The 16631-nt window shown below is 49.8% G+C and overlaps 1 protein-coding gene across 1 annotated transcript in view; it reads left to right on the top strand.

The window, feature by feature from the left end:
* Positions 1 to 2256: 2256 nt before the first annotated feature.
* LOC135014548 (dnaJ homolog subfamily C member 3-like) overlaps positions 2257 to 16631 on the top strand; it is a 36489-nt gene continuing 22114 nt past the window's right edge. Inside the window, exon 1 of the mRNA XM_063952720.1 lies at positions 2257 to 2557. The gene's annotated coding sequence lies outside the window, so the exon portion shown is untranslated. The remainder of the gene's footprint in view (positions 2558 to 16631) is intronic.

Here is a 16631-nt window from a genome sequence, read left to right as displayed (position 1 = left end):
CGACAAACGAGACAAATGACTGGAGCATCAGTCTCACAGTTCGCAAAGGGTCCACAAAGAAGGATCTCTGGTATGGCTCCACGTGTAGATCTATCGGCCACAGATTTACTATAGGTTTCTAAAGAAGTCATAGCAGTAGAAGTCTTCCGTTATTCCAATAACTGTTGGATAATGTTTAAGTAACTATGGAAACTTTGAAGAATTAACAACGTCACTTAAGATAATGTCACTGTGACTTTGTGTGGTCAGGATCCCGGCGTACGGGATGACGGCAGTCAGGAATACCGACGCCGGATTTTCCGACACTGCTCGGAATACCAATGCTGCGATTCCGGCATGGATCGCAACGCCAGTGCCGAGATCCTGATACTATCCCGTTTTAAAGTGTACCGTGGATATCAGACAGTGCATAGGGGATACAGAGAGTAACACGGGTGCCAGGCGACAACAGTATAGAAAAGTCTCTTGCGGCTTTCGTAATGAATTACGGGTGTTCTCTCCATTACAGTGACCCTTATCTCAAATCCTATGCAGGTGGGAAGTCTACCCGCTTGCTACATTTTATGTTCGTTGTACCTTCCACAGCCCATGGGAAATGATACCAAACTGAGGTTCAAAGTTACTCATACCATATGAATAACAAGAAGATGAGCATACCCACTGAGCAATGTATGGATCCTCTATTACGGTTTATCAGGTCCAGTGAGTCAAATAACACAACCAATATAAATTAAGGGATGGTATCAGGATCCCGGCGCTTGGGTTGCTGCCGGTCATAATACCGACAGCCGCGTCCCGACGTGCAAGAACCCGACACCTGCTAGGTAAGCAACCTAACCCTAATTCCCAACCCCTCTAACTCTAACACTACCTACCTGCAGCCTGATCCTCACCGTTCACCCCCTCCGCAGCCTAACCCTAACTCTGCCCGGTGGTGCCCAAACCTACCCCCCCTCCCCGCAGCCTAAATATAACCCTCCCACCATCTGCAGCCTAACCCTAACCGCCCCCCCCCCTCCCTTCAACCCACCCCTACCCCCGCAGCCTAACCCTTCCCCCGCAACCTAAACCCCCCCCCCCCCGCCCCCTCGGTGTTGCGACTGCCGGGATCCCGAACGCCAATTAAAGCTGAGTACACACTGAGCTATATATCAGCCAAATATATCAATATATAGATATATCCCTCCAATGGCCAATGTATATCGTGAGCCCGTCAGTGGGTGTGTACCCCAATATCTCTGTGAACAACATCTGCCGATCAAAACCAAGCTAGGTTGACAACAACTTGGACAGACAGCAACTACAACAGTGACAATGACAGACTCTGAGACTACGACGCATTTGAGCCGCACACCACCCGTCCCGGGGCTGCTGTCTCGCCAGCGGCCGTCGCCGTGTGCAGCAATGGCCGGTGGGCAAAGCCGAGACGTACAAAGTAGACAAAAGATGCCTAGATGTGAAAACATCTAACCTACAGCCGTATCTACAGCCAAGGCCTGGGAGACCCCTGACATCCAGGGCCACCCGTCTCCTTCCACACCCCCCGATGGGTCGCCCCACATGAGCTGTACGTCAGGAACAGCGGTCTCTGTGCCCATAGATGCGTACTGACGCCGAAAAACAATGCAGGAACCAAGGCCGCTGTTGAAGGCACTGATAAAGCAGCTGCCGGGACCCCATAGAGAGAATATCGGCCTCCTGCATAGGCCCACTGGCCCAGAGGATCACATCAACATGGCCCTTACCAATCTTATCTGGGCGATGCCATAAATATTGTAAAGTGGGGCGCCAGGGTGCAATGACGCGTTTACTGGCACCATACCCCCACCCCCATGGGGCATCCAATGATGGGCCCAGGTATAAAACTGGCCCTGTACCAGACATATCGTGCAGGCCAGCAACACAGCTATATGCAGCTCTGCTCTATGGCACAGAGACATGTGCAGCGCCCCCTGCTGTAACAACCAGGGAACACATCAGCAACTAAATAAGCTATTCCGACACTCGCCTCTGGGGGGCGCTGTGATTGGTAATTCAATGGGCATATGCGCTAGCCAATCACAGCGCAGCGGGGGCGTGTCTAGGTGAGTGGCAAATCTCCGTCAGGCTCAGCTAATGGAAAAGTGACAAGGGCGTGCGGACGTTGGGAATTACTTAGCAAGTCATGTGAAGGCAACGGACCAATCACAGGGCGGCAAGTGGCGAAGAGGCGCTTAAAAGCAACCAATGAACAGGAGAAGAGACGGACCCAAAGGAACAAGCTACGGCCAATGAGAGGTGGGTGAGGGCGGAAGTGCCGCTTGTACGCCGCTGTCTCTAGGAGACGTGAGGCGTCATGCGTGAGGAGTAGAGTGCTGATGACTGGCCCTTTCGCCGAGCTGTTGACCAATCAGGAGCCCCCACGCTATCTCGGCCGTGAATGTGGTTGGTCAGTACAAGGAACCCGGAAGCGGCTCTGGGAACAGGAGACAGGTTGTCGTGTGTGACGTCATCAAACCCGGAAGCAAAAGTCCTGGTGTCACAGTGTGTGCAGGATAATGTGACAGGGGAGCTGCAGGTACTCACTCCGTGTAATTCTATCCTGCTGCCAGTGTCTGTGTGCCCCAGTGTATGTATGTATGCTGTATGTATGTATATATATATATATATATATATGTGTATGATGTATGTATATATGCATGCTGTATGTATTATGTATGTATTATATTTGTATATATGCTGTATGTATGTCTATCTATCTATATATACACACACTATGTACTGTACTCTTCATATGTGGATATACTGTACTCTGTGTGTATATAGACTGTGTGACTGTGCTGTCAGCGTGTATCTCTGTATAAGGGCAGGGTGAGGGGTGTATATAGACTGTGTGACTGTGCTGTCAGTGTGTATCTCTGTATAAGGGCAGGGTGAGGGGTGTATATAGACTGTGTGACTGTGCTGTCAGCGTGTATCTCTGTATAAGGGCAGGGTGAGGGGTGTATATAGACTGTGTGACTGCGCTGTCAGTGTGTATCTCTGTATAAGGGCAGGGTGAGGGGTGTATATAGACTGTGTGACTGCGCTGTCAGTGTGTATCTCTGTATAAGGGCAGGGTGAGGGGTGTATATAGACTGTGTGACTGCGCTGTCAGTGTGTATCTCTGTATAAGGGCAGGGTGAGGGGTGTATATAGACTGTGTGACTGTGCTGTCAGCGTGTATCTCTGTATAAGGGCAGGGTGAGGGGTGTATATAGACTGTGTGACTGTGCTGTCAGCGTGTATCTCTGTATAAGGGCAGGGTGAGGGGTGTATATAGGCTGTGTGACTGCGCTGTCAGTGTGTATCTCTGTATAAGGGCAGGGTGAGGGGTGTATATAGACTGTGTGACTGCGCTGTCAGCGTGTATCTCTGTATAAGGGCAGGGTGAGGGGTGTATATAGACTGTGTGACTGTGCTGTCAGCGTGTATCTCTGTATAAGGGCAGGGTGAGGGGTGTATATAGACTGTGTGACTGCGCTGTCAGTGTGTATCTCTGTATAAGGGCAGGGTGAGGGGTGTATATAGACTGTGTGACTGCGCTGTCAGTGTGTATCTCTGTATAAGGGCAGGGTGAGAGGTGTATATAGACTGTGTGACTGCGCTGTCAGCGTGTATCTCTGTATAAGGGCAGGGTGAGGGGTGTATATAGACTGTGTGACTGCGCTGTCAGTGTGTATCTCTGTATAAGGGCAGGGTGAGGGGTGTATATAGACTGTGTGACTGCGCTGTCAGTGTGTATCTCTGTATAAGGGCAGGGTGAGGGGTGTATATAGACTGTGTGACTGTGCTGTCAGTGTGTATCTCTGTATAAGGGCAGGGTGAGGGGTGTATATAGACTGTGTGACTGCGCTGTCAGTGTGTATCTCTGTATAAGGGCAGGGTGAGGGGTGTATATAGGCTGTGTGACTGCGCTGTCAGTGTGTATCTCTGTATAAGGGCAGGGTGAGGGGTGTATATAGACTGTGTGACTGCGCTGTCAGCGTGTATCTCTGTATAAGGGCAGGGTGAGAGGTGTATATAGGCTGTGTGACTGCGCTGTCAGTGTGTATCTCTGTATAAGGACAGGGTGAGGGGTGTATATATACTGTGTGACTGAGCTGTCAGTGTGTATCTCTGTATAAGGGCAGGGTGAGAGGTGTATATAGACTGTGTGACTGCGCTGTCAGTGTGTATCTCTGTATAAGGACAGGGTGAGGGGTGTATATATACTGTGTGACTGTGCTGTCAGTGTGTATCTCTGTATAAGGGCAGGGTGAGAGGTGTATATAGACTGTGTGACTGTGCTGTCAGTGTGTATCTCTGTATAAGGGCAGGGTGAGAGGTGTATATAGACTGTGTGACTGCGCTGTCAGTGTGTATCTCTGTATAAGGACAGGGTGAGGGGTGTATATATACTGTGTGACTGAGCTGTCAGTGTGTATCTCTGTATAAGGGCAGGGTGAGGGGTGTATATAGACTGTGTGACTGCGCTGTCAGCGTGTATCTCTGTATAAGGGCAGGGTGAGGGGTGTATATAGACTGTGTGACTGCGCTGTCAGCGTGTATCTCTGTATAAGGGCAGGGTGAGGGGTGTATATAGACTGTGTGACTGAGCTGTCAGCGTGTATCTCTGTATAAGGGCAGGGTGAGGGGTGTATATAGGCTGTGACTGCTGTCAGCGTGTATCTCTGTATAAGGGCAGGGTGAGGGGTGTATATAGACTGTGTGACTGCGCTGTCAGTGTGTATCTCTGTATAAGGGCAGGGTGAGGGGTGTATATAGACTGTGTGACTGTGCTGTCAGCGTGTATCTCTGTATAAGGGCAGGGTGAGGGGTGTATATAGACTGTGTGACTGCGCTGTCAGCGTGTATCTCTGTATAAGGGCAGGGTGAGGGGTGTATATAGACTGTGTGACTGTGCTGTCAGCGTGTATCTCTGTATAAGGGCAGGGTGAGGGGTGTATATAGACTGTGTGACTGCGCTGTCAGCGTGTATCTCTGTATAAGGGCAGGGTGAGGGATGTATATAGGCTGTGTGACTGTGCTGTCAGCGTGTATCTCTGTATAAGGGCAGGGTGAGGGGTGTATATAGACTGTGTGACTGTGCTGTCAGTGTGTATCTCTGTATAAGGGCAGGGTGAGGGATGTATATAGACTGTGTGACTGCGCTGTCAGCGTGTATCTCTGTATAAGGGCAGGGTGAGGGGTGTATATAGACTGTGTGACTGCGCTGTCAGTGTGTATCTCTGTATAAGGGCAGGGTGAGGGGTGTATATAGACTGTGTGACTGTGCTGTCAGCGTGTATCTCTGTATAAGGGCAGGGTGAGAGGTGTATATAGGCTGTGTGACTGCGCTGTCAGTGTGTATCTCTGTATAAGGGCAGGGTGAGGGGTGTATATAGACTGTGTGACTGAGCTGTCAGCGTGTATCTCTGTATAAGGGCAGGGTGAGGGGTGTATATAGACTGTGTGACTGAGCTGTCAGTGTGTATCTCTGTATAAGGGCAGGGTGAGGGGTGTATATAGACTGTGTGACTGTGCTGTCAGCGTGTATCTCTGTATAAGGGCAGGGTGAGGGGTGTATATAGACTGTGTGACTGTGCTGTCAGTGTGTATCTCTGTATAAGGGCAGGGTGAGGGGTGTATATAGACTGTGTGACTGTGCTGTCAGTGTGTATCTCTGTATAAGGGCAGGGTGAGGGGTGTATATAGACTGTGTGACTGCGCTGTCAGCGTGTATCTCTGTATAAGGGCAGGGTGAGGGGTGTATATAGACTGTGTGACTGAGCTGTCAGCGTGTATCTCTGTATAAGGGCAGGGTGAGGGGTGTATATAGACTGTGTGACTGTGCTGTCAGTGTGTATCTCTGTATAAGGGCAGGGTGAGGGGTGTATATAGACTGTGTGACTGTGCTGTCAGTGTGTATCTCTGTATAAGGGCAGGGTGAGGGGTGTATATAGACTGTGTGACTGCGCTGTCAGCGTGTATCTCTGTATAAGGGCAGGGTGAGGGGTGTATATAGACTGTGTGACTGCGCTGTCAGTGTGTATCTCTGTATAAGGGCAGGGTGAGGGGTGTATATAGGCTGTGACTGCTGTCAGTGTGTATCTCTGTATAAGGGCAGGGTGAGGGGTGTATATAGACTGTGTGACTGCGCTGTCAGTGTGTATCTCTGTATAAGGGCAGGGTGAGAGGTGTATATAGACTGTGTGACTGCGCTGTCAGTGTGTATCTCTGTATAAGGGCAGGGTGAGGGGTGTATATAGACTGTGTGACTGCGCTGTCAGTGTGTATCTCTGTATAAGGGCAGGGTGAGGGGTGTATATAGACTGTGTGACTGCGCTGTCAGTGTGTATCTCTGTATAAGGGCAGGGTGAGAGGTGTATATAGACTGTGTGACTGCGCTGTCAGTGTGTATCTCTGTATAAGGGCAGGGTGAGGGGTGTATATAGACTGTGTGACTGCGCTGTCAGTGTGTATCTCTGTATAAGGGCAGGGTGAGGGGTGTATATAGACTGTGTGACTGCGCTGTCAGCGTGTATCTCTGTATAAGGGCAGGGTGAGGGGTGTATATAGACTGTGTGACTGTGCTGTCAGTGTGTATCTCTGTATAAGGGCAGGGTGAGGGGTGTATATAGACTGTGTGACTGCGCTGTCAGTGTGTATCTCTGTATAAGGGCAGGGTGAGAGGTGTATATAGACTGTGTGACTGCGCTGTCAGTGTGTATCTCTGTATAAGGGCAGGGTGAGGGGTGTATATAGACTGTGTGACTGCGCTGTCAGTGTGTATCTCTGTATAAGGGCAGGGTGAGGGGTGTATATAGACTGTGTGACTGCGCTGTCAGCGTGTATCTCTGTATAAGGGCAGGGTGAGGGGTGTATATAGACTGTGTGACTGTGCTGTCAGCGTGTATCTCTGTATAAGGGCAGGGTGAGGGGTGTATATAGGCTGTGACTGCTGTCAGTGTGTATCTCTGTATAAGGGCAGGGTGAGAGGTGTATATAGACTGTGTGACTGTGCTGTCAGTGTGTATCTCTGTATAAGGGCAGGGTGAGGGGTGAATATAGACTGTGTGACTGCGCTGTCAGTGTGTATCTCTGTATAAGGGCAGGGTGAGGGGTGTATATAGACTGTGTGACTGAGCTGTCAGCGTGTATCTCTGTATAAGGGCAGGGTGAGGGGTGTATATAGACTGTGTGACTGTGCTGTCAGTGTGTATCTCTGTATAAGGGCAGGGTGAGAGGTGTATATAGACTGTGTGACTGCGCTGTCAGTGTGTATCTCTGTATAAGGGCAGGGTGAGGGGTGTATATAGACTGTGTGACTGTGCTGTCAGTGTGTATCTCTGTATAAGGGCAGGGTGAGGGGTGTATATAGACTGTGTGACTGCGCTGTCAGCGTGTATCTCTGTATAAGGGCAGGGTGAGGGGTGTATATAGACTGTGTGACTGAGCTGTCAGCGTGTATCTCTGTATAAGGGCAGGGTGAGAGGTGTATATAGACTGTGTGACTGTGCTGTCAGTGTGTATCTCTGTATAAGGGCAGGGTGAGGGGTGTATATAGACTGTGTGACTGCGCTGTCAGTGTGTATCTCTGTATAAGGGCAGGGTGAGGGGTGTATATAGACTGTGTGACTGTGCTGTCAGTGTGTATCTCTGTATAAGGGCAGGGTGAGAGGTGTATATAGACTGTGTGACTGCGCTGTCAGTGTGTATCTCTGTATAAGGGCAGGGTGAGGGGTGTATATAGACTGTGTGACTGCGCTGTCAGCGTGTATCTCTGTATAAGGGCAGGGTGAGGGGTGTATATAGACTGTGTGACTGTGCTGTCAGCGTGTATCTCTGTATAAGAGCAGGGTGAGAGGTGTATATAGACTGTGTGACTGTGCTGTCAGCGTGTATCTCTGTATAAGAGCAGGGTGAGAGGTGTATATAGACTGTGTGACTGCGCTGTCAGTGTGTATCTCTGTATAAGGGCAGGGTGAGGGGTGTATATAGGCTGTGTGACTGCACTGTCAGCGTGTATCTCTGTATAAGGGCAGGGTGAGGGGTGTATATAGACTGTGTGACTGCGCTGTCAGCGTGTATCTCTGTATAAGGGCAGGGTGAGGGGTGTATATAGACTGTGTGACTGCGCTGTCAGCGTGTATCTCTGTATAAGGGCAGGGTGAGAGGTGTATATAAGCTGTGTGACTGCGCTGTCAGTGTGTATCTCTGTATAAGGGCAGGGTGAGGGGTGTATATAGACTGTGTGACTGTGCTGTCAGTGTGTATCTCTGTATAAGGGCAGGGTGAGGGGTGTATATAGACTGTGTGACTGTGCTGTCAGTGTGTATCTCTGTATAAGGGCAGGGTGAGGGGTGTATATAGACTGTGTGACTGCGCTGTCAGCGTGTATCTCTGTATAAGGGCAGGGTGAGGGGTGTATATAGACTGTGTGACTGTGCTGTCAGTGTGTATCTCTGTATAAGGGCAGGGTGAGGGGTGTATATAGACTGTGTGACTGCACTGTCAGCGTGTATCTCTGTATAAGGGCAGGGTGAGGGGTGTATATAGACTGTGTGACTGCGCTGTCAGCGTGTATCTCTGTATAAGGGCAGGGTGAGGGGTGTATATAGACTGTGTGACTGCGCTGTCAGCGTGTATCTCTGTATAAGGGCAGGGTGAGGGGTGTATATAGACTGTGTGACTGTGCTGTCAGCGTGTATCTCTGTATAAGGGCAGGGTGAGAGGTGTATATAGACTGTGTGACTGCGCTGTCAGTGTGTATCTCTGTATAAGGGCAGGGTGAGGGGTGTATATAGACTGTGTGACTGCGCTGTCAGCGTGTATCTCTGTATAAGGGCAGGGTGAGAGGTGTATATAAGCTGTGTGACTGCGCTGTCAGTGTGTATCTCTGTATAAGGGCAGGGTGAGGGGTGTATATAGACTGTGTGACTGTGCTGTCAGTGTGTATCTCTGTATAAGGGCAGGGTGAGGGGTGTATATAGACTGTGTGACTGTGCTGTCAGCGTGTATCTCTGTATAAGGGCAGGGTGAGAGGTGTATATAGACTGTGTGACTGCGCTGTCAGTGTGTATCTCTGTATAAGGGCAGGGTGAGGGGTGTATATAGGCTGTGTGACTGCGCTGTCAGCGTGTATCTCTGTATAAGGGCAGGGTGAGGTGTGTATATAGACTGTGTGACTGTGCTGTCAGCGTGTATCTCTGTATAAGGGCAGGGTGAGGGGTGTATATAGACTGTGTGACTGTGCTGTCAGTGTGTATCTCTGTATAAGGGCAGGGTGAGGGGTGTATATAGACTGTGTGACTGTGCTGTCAGCGTGTATCTCTGTATAAGGGCAGGGTGAGGGGTGTATATAGACTGTGTGACTGTGCTGTCAGTGTGTATCTCTGTATAAGGGCAGGGTGAGAGGTGTATATAGACTGTGTGACTGCGCTGTCAGTGTGTATCTCTGTATAAGGGCAGGGTGAGGGGTGTATATAGGCTGTGTGACTGCGCTGTCAGCGTGTATCTCTGTATAAGGGCAGGGTGAGGGGTGTATATAGACTGTGTGACTGTGCTGTCAGTGTGTATCTCTGTATAAGGGCAGGGTGAGGGGTGTATATAGACTGTGTGACTGTGCTGTCAGCGTGTATCTCTGTATAAGGGCAGGGTGAGGGGTGTATATAGACTGTGTGACTGTGCTGTCAGCGTGTATCTCTGTATAAGGGCAGGGTGAGGGGTGTATATAGACTGTGTGACTGTGCTGTCAGTGTGTATCTCTGTATAAGGGCAGGGTGAGGGGTGTATATAGGCTGTGTGACTGCGCTGTCAGCGTGTATCTCTGTATAAGGGCAGGGTGAGGGGTGTATATAGGCTGTGTGACTGCGCTGTCAGCGTGTATCTCTGTATAAGGGCAGGGTGAGGGGTGTATATAGACTGTGTGACTGCGCTGTCAGTGTGTATCTCTGTATAAGGGCAGGGTGAGGGGTGTATATAGACTGTGTGACTGTGCTGTCAGTGTGTATCTCTGTATAAGGGCAGGGTGAGGGGTGTATATAGACTGTGTGACTGCGCTGTCAGCGTGTATCTCTGTATAAGGGCAGGGTGAGAGGTGTATATAGACTGTGTGACTGTGCTGTCAGTGTGTATCTCTGTATAAGGGCAGGGTGAGGGGTGTATATAGACTGTGTGACTGTGCTGTCAGTGTGTATCTCTGTATAAGGGCAGGGTGAGGGGTGTATATAGACTGTGTGACTGCGCTGTCAGTGTGTATCTCTGTATAAGGGCAGGGTGAGGGGTGTATATAGACTGTGTGACTGTGCTGTCAGCGTGTATCTCTGTATAAGGGCAGGGTGAGGGGTGTATATAGACTGTGTGACTGCGCTGTCAGTGTGTATCTCTGTATAAGGGCAGGGTGAGGGGTGTATATAGACTGTGTGACTGCGCTGTCAGTGTGTATCTCTGTATAAGGGCAGGGTGAGAGGTGTATATAGACTGTGTGACTGAGCTGTCAGTGTGTATCTCTGTATAAGGGCAGGGTGAGGGGTGTATATAGACTGTGTGACTGCGCTGTCAGTGTGTATCTCTGTATAAGGGCAGGGTGAGGGGTGTATATAGACTGTGTGACTGTGCTGTCAGCGTGTATCTCTGTATAAGGGCAGGGTGAGAGGTGTATATAGACTGTGTGACTGCGCTGTCAGTGTGTATCTCTGTATAAGGACAGGGTGAGGGGTGTATATAGACTGTGTGACTGCGCTGTCAGCGTGTATCTCTGTATAAGGGCAGGGTGAGAGGTGTATATAGACTGTGTGACTGCGCTGTCAGTGTGTATCTCTGTATAAGGGCAGGGTGAGAGGTGTATATAGACTGTGTGACTGCGCTGTCAGTGTGTATCTCTGTATAAGGGCAGGGTGAGGGGTGTATATAGACTGTGTGACTGTGCTGTCAGTGTGTATCTCTGTATAAGGGCAGGGTGAGGGGTGTATATAGACTGTGTGACTGTGCTGTCAGTGTGTATCTCTGTATAAGAGCAGGGTGAGAGGTGTATATAGACTGTGTGACTGTGCTGTCAGCGTGTATCTCTGTATAAGGGCAGGGTGAGAGGTGTATATAGACTGTGTGACTGTGCTGTCAGTGTGTATCTCTGTATAAGGGCAGGGTGAGAGGTGTATATAGACTGTGTGACTGCGCTGTCAGTGTGTATCTCTGTATAAGGGCAGGGTGAGAGGTGTATATAGACTGTGTGACTGTGCTGTCAGTGTGTATCTCTGTATAAGGGCAGGGTGAGGGGTGTATATAGACTGTGTGACTGTGCTGTCAGTGTGTATCTCTGTATAAGGGCAGGGTGAGAGGTGTATATAGACTGTGTGACTGAGCTGTCAGCGTGTATCTCTGTATAAGAGCAGGGTGAGAGGTGTATATAGACTGTGTGACTGTGCTGTCAGTGTGTATCTCTGTATAAGGGCAGGGTGAGAGGTGTATATAGACTGTGTGACTGCGCTGTCAGCGTGTATCTCTGTATAAGGGCAGGGTGAGGGGTGTATATAGACTGTGTGACTGCGCTGTCAGTGTGTATCTCTGTATAAGGGCAGGGTGAGGGGTGTATATAGACTGTGTGACTGCGCTGTCAGTGTGTATCTCTGTATAAGGGCAGGGTGAGAGGTGTATATAGGCTGTGTGACTGCGCTGTCAGTGTGTATCTCTGTATAAGGGCAGGGTGAGAGGTGTATATAGACTGTGTGACTGCGCTGTCAGTGTGTATCTCTGTATAAGGACAGGGTGAGGGGTGTATATATACTGTGTGACTGCGCTGTCAGTGTGTATCTCTGTATAAGGGCAGGGTGAGGGGTGTATATAGACTGTGTGACTGTGCTGTCAGTGTGTATCTCTGTATAAGGGCAGGGTGAGGGGTGTATATAGGCTGTGTGACTGTGCTGTCAGCGTGTATCTCTGTATAAGGACAGGGTGAGGGGTGTATATAGACTGTGTGACTGTGCTGTCAGCGTGTATCTCTGTATAAGAGCAGGGTGAGGGGTGTATATAGACTGTGTGACTGTGCTGTCAGCGTGTATCTCTGTATAAGGGCAGGGTGAGGGGTGTATATAGACTGTGTGACTGTGCTGTCAGCGTGTATCTCTGTATAAGGGCAGGGTGAGGGGTGTATATAGACTGTGTGACTGTGCTGTCAGCGTGTATCTCTGTATAAGGGCAGGGTGAGGGGTGTATATAGACTGTGTGACTGTGCTGTCAGTGTGTATCTCTGTATAAGGGCAGGGTGAGGGATGTATATAGACTGTGTGACTGCGCTGTCAGTGTGTATCTCTGTATAAGGGCAGGGTGAGGGGTGTATATAGACTGTGTGACTGTGCTGTCAGCGTGTATCTCTGTATAAGGGCAGGGTGAGGGGTGTATATAGACTGTGTGACTGCGCTGTCAGCGTGTATCTCTGTATAAGGGCAGGGTGAGGGGTGTATATAGACTGTGTGACTGCGCTGTCAGCGTGTATCTCTGTATAAGGGCAGGGTGAGGGGTGTATATAGACTGTGTGACTGCGCTGTCAGCGTGTATCTCTGTATAAGGGCAGGGTGAGGGGTGTATATAGACTGTGTGACTGTGCTGTCAGCGTGTATCTCTGTATAAGGGCAGGGTGAGGGGTGTATATAGACTGTGTGACTGCGCTGTCAGCGTGTATCTCTGTATAAGGGCAGGGTGAGGGGTGTATATAGACTGTGTGACTGCGCTGTCAGCGTGTATCTCTGTATAAGGGCAGGGTGAGGGGTGTATATAGACTGTGTGACTGCGCTGTCAGCGTGTATCTCTGTATAAGGGCAGGGTGAGGGGTGTATATAGACTGTGTGACTGCGCTGTCAGTGTGTATCTCTGTATAAGGGCAGGGTGAGGGGTGTATATAGACTGTGTGACTGCGCTGTCAGTGTGTATCTCTGTATAAGGGCAGGGTGAGAGGTGTATATAGACTGTGTGACTGCGCTGTCAGCGTGTATCTCTGTATAAGGGCAGGGTGAGGGGTGTATATAGACTGTGTGACTGTGCTGTCAGCGTGTATCTCTGTATAAGGGCAGGGTGAGGGGTGTATATAGACTGTGTGACTGTGCTGTCAGTGTGTATCTCTGTATAAGGGCAGGGTGAGGGGTGTATATAGACTGTGTGACTGCGCTGTCAGCGTGTATCTCTGTATAAGGGCAGGGTGAGGGGTGTATATAGACTGTGTGACTGCGCTGTCAGTGTGTATCTCTGTATAAGGGCAGGGTGAGGGGTGTATATAGACTGTGTGACTGCGCTGTCAGCGTGTATCTCTGTATAAGGGCAGGGTGAGGGGTGTATATAGACTGTGTGACTGCGCTGTCAGCGTGTATCTCTGTATAAGGGCAGGGTGAGGGGTGTATATAGACTGTGTGACTGAGCTGTCAGCGTGTATCTCTGTATAAGGGCAGGGTGAGGGGTGTATATAGACTGTGTGACTGCGCTGTCAGCGTGTATCTCTGTATAAGGGCAGGGTGAGAGGTGTATATAGACTGTGTGACTGCGCTGTCAGCGTGTATCTCTGTATAAGGGCAGGGTGAGGGGTGTATATAGACTGTGTGACTGTGCTGTCAGTGTGTATCTCTGTATAAGGGCAGGGTGAGAGGTGTATATATACTGTGTGACTGTGCTGTCAGCGTGTATCTCTGTATAAGGGCAGGGTGAGGGGTGTATATAGACTGTGTGACTGAGCTGTCAGCGTGTATCTCTGTATAAGGGCAGGGTGAGAGGTGTATATAGACTGTGTGACTGCGCTGTCAGCGTGTATCTCTGTATAAGGGCAGGGTGAGGGGTGTATATAGACTGTGTGACTGCGCTGTCAGTGTGTATCTCTGTATAAGGGCAGGGTGAGCGGTGTATATAGACTGTGTGACTGTGCTGTCAGCGTGTATCTCTGTATAAGGGCAGGGTGAGGGGTGTATATAGACTGTGTGACTGTGCTGTCAGTGTGTATCTCTGTATAAGGGCAGGGTGAGAGGTGTATATAGACTGTGTGACTGCGCTGTCAGTGTGTATCTCTGTATAAGGGCAGGGTGAGAGGTGTATATAGACTGTGTGACTGCGCTGTCAGCGTGTATCTCTGTATAAGGGCAGGGTGAGGGGTGTATATAGACTGTGTGACTGTGCTGTCAGTGTGTATCTCTGTATAAGGGCAGGGTGAGAGGTGTATATAGACTGTGTGACTGCGCTGTCAGCGTGTATCTCTGTATAAGGACAGGGTGAGGGGTGTATATAGACTGTGTGACTGTGCTGTCAGTGTGTATCTCTGTATAAGGGCAGGGTGAGGGGTGTATATAGACTGTGTGACTGTGCTGTCAGTGTGTATCTCTGTATAAGGGCAGGGTGAGGGGTGTATATAGACTGTGTGACTGTGCTGTCAGTGTGTATCTCTGTATAAGGGCAGGGTGAGGGGTGTATATAGACTGTGTGACTGCGCTGTCAGCGTGTATCTCTGTATAAGAGCAGGGTGAGGGGTGTATATAGACTGTGTGACTGCGCTGTCAGTGTGTATCTCTGTATAAGGGCAGGGTGAGGGGTGTATATAGACTGTGTGACTGCGCTGTCAGCGTGTATCTCTGTATAAGGGCAGGGTGAGGGGTGTATATAGACTGTGTGACTGTGCTGTCAGCGTGTATCTCTGTATAAGGGCAGGGTGAGGGGTGTATATAGACTGTGTGACTGTGCTGTCAGTGTGTATCTCTGTATAAGGGCAGGGTGAGGGGTGTATATAGGCTGTGTGACTGCGCTGTCAGCGTGTATCTCTGTATAAGGGCAGGGTGAGGGGTGTATATAGACTGTGTGACTGCGCTGTCAGTGTGTATCTCTGTATAAGGGCAGGGTGAGAGGTGTATATATACTGTGTGACTGTGCTGTCAGCGTGTATCTCTGTATAAGGGCAGGGTGAGGGGTGTATATAGACTGTGTGACTGCGCTGTCAGCGTGTATCTCTGTATAAGGGCAGGGTGAGAGGTGTATATAGACTGTGTGACTGCGCTGTCAGCGTGTATCTCTGTATAAGGGCAGGGTGAGAGGTGTATATAGACTGTGTGACTGCGCTGTCAGTGTGTATCTCTGTATAAGGGCAGGGTGAGAGGTGTATATAGACTGTGTGACTGCGCTGTCAGTGTGTATCTCTGTATAAGGGCAGGGTGAGAGGTGTATATATACTGTGTGACTGTGCTGTCAGCGTGTATCTCTGTATAAGGGCAGGGTGAGGGGTGTATATAGACTGTGTGACTGTGCTGTCAGCGTGTATCTCTGTATAAGAGCAGGGTGAGGGGTGTATATAGACTGTGTGACTGCGCTGTCAGCGTGTATCTCTGTATAAGGGCAGGGTGAGGGGTGTATATAGACTGTGTGACTGCGCTGTCAGCGTGTATCTCTGTATAAGGGCAGGGTGAGGGGTGTATATAGACTGTGTGACTGTGCTGTCAGTGTGTATCTCTGTATAAGGGCAGGGTGAGGGGTGTATATAGACTGTGTGACTGCGCTGTCAGTGTGTATCTCTGTATAAGGGCAGGGTGAGAGGTGTATATAGACTGTGTGACTGCGCTGTCAGCGTGTATCTCTGTATAAGGGCAGGGTGAGGGGTGTATATAGACTGTGTGACTGTGCTGTCAGCGTGTATCTCTGTATAAGGGCAGGGTGAGAGGTGTATATAGACTGTGTGACTGCGCTGTCAGTGTGTATCTCTGTATAAGGGCAGGGTGAGGGGTGTATATAGACTGTGTGACTGCGCTGTCAGCGTGTATCTCTGTATAAGGGCAGGGTGAGGGGTGTATATAGACTGTGTGACTGTGCTGTCAGTGTGTATCTCTGTATAAGGGCAGGGTGAGGGGTGTATATAGACTGTGTGACTGCGCTGTCAGTGTGTATCTCTGTATAAGGGCAGGGTGAGGGGTGTATATAGACTGTGTGACTGTGCTGTCAGTGTGTATCTCTGTATAAGGGCAGGGTGAGAGGTGTATATAGGCTGTGTGACTGCGCTGTCAGTGTGTATCTCTGTATAAGGGCAGGGTGAGGGGTGTATATAGACTGTGTGACTGCGCTGTCAGTGTGTATCTCTGTATAAGGGCAGGGTGAGGGGTGTATATAGACTGTGTGACTGTGCTGTCAGTGTGTATCTCTGTATAAGGGCAGGGTGAGGGGTGTATATAGACTGTGTGACTGTGCTGTCAGTGTGTATCTCTGTATAAGGGCAGGGTGAGGGGTGTATATAGACTGTGTGACTGCGCTGTCAGTGTGTATCTCTGTATAAGGGCAGGGTGAGGGATGTATATAGACTGTGTGACTGCGCTGTCAGTGTGTATCTCTGTATAAGGGCAGGGTGAGGGGTGTATATAGGCTGTGTGACTGCGCTGTCAGTGTGTATCTCTGTATAAGGGCAGGGTGAGGGGTGTATATAGACTGTGTGACTGCGCTGTCAGTGTGTATCTCTGTATAAGGGCAGGGTGAGGGGTGTATATAGACTGTGTGACTGCGCTGTCAGTGTGTATCTCTGTATAAGGGCAGGGTGAGGGGTGTATATAGACTGTGTGACTGCGCTGTCAGCGTGTATCTCTGTATAAGGGCAGGGTGAGAGGTGTATATAGACTGTGTGACTG

The sequence above is a fragment of the Pseudophryne corroboree genome, unplaced genomic scaffold, assembly GCF_028390025.1.
Source record: "Pseudophryne corroboree isolate aPseCor3 unplaced genomic scaffold, aPseCor3.hap2 scaffold_2804, whole genome shotgun sequence".
In the NCBI taxonomy this organism is placed as follows: Eukaryota; Metazoa; Chordata; class Amphibia; order Anura; family Myobatrachidae; genus Pseudophryne; species Pseudophryne corroboree.
The sequence above is the reverse complement of the archived record's forward strand: the minus strand, read 5'-3'. Positions and strand labels throughout refer to the sequence as shown.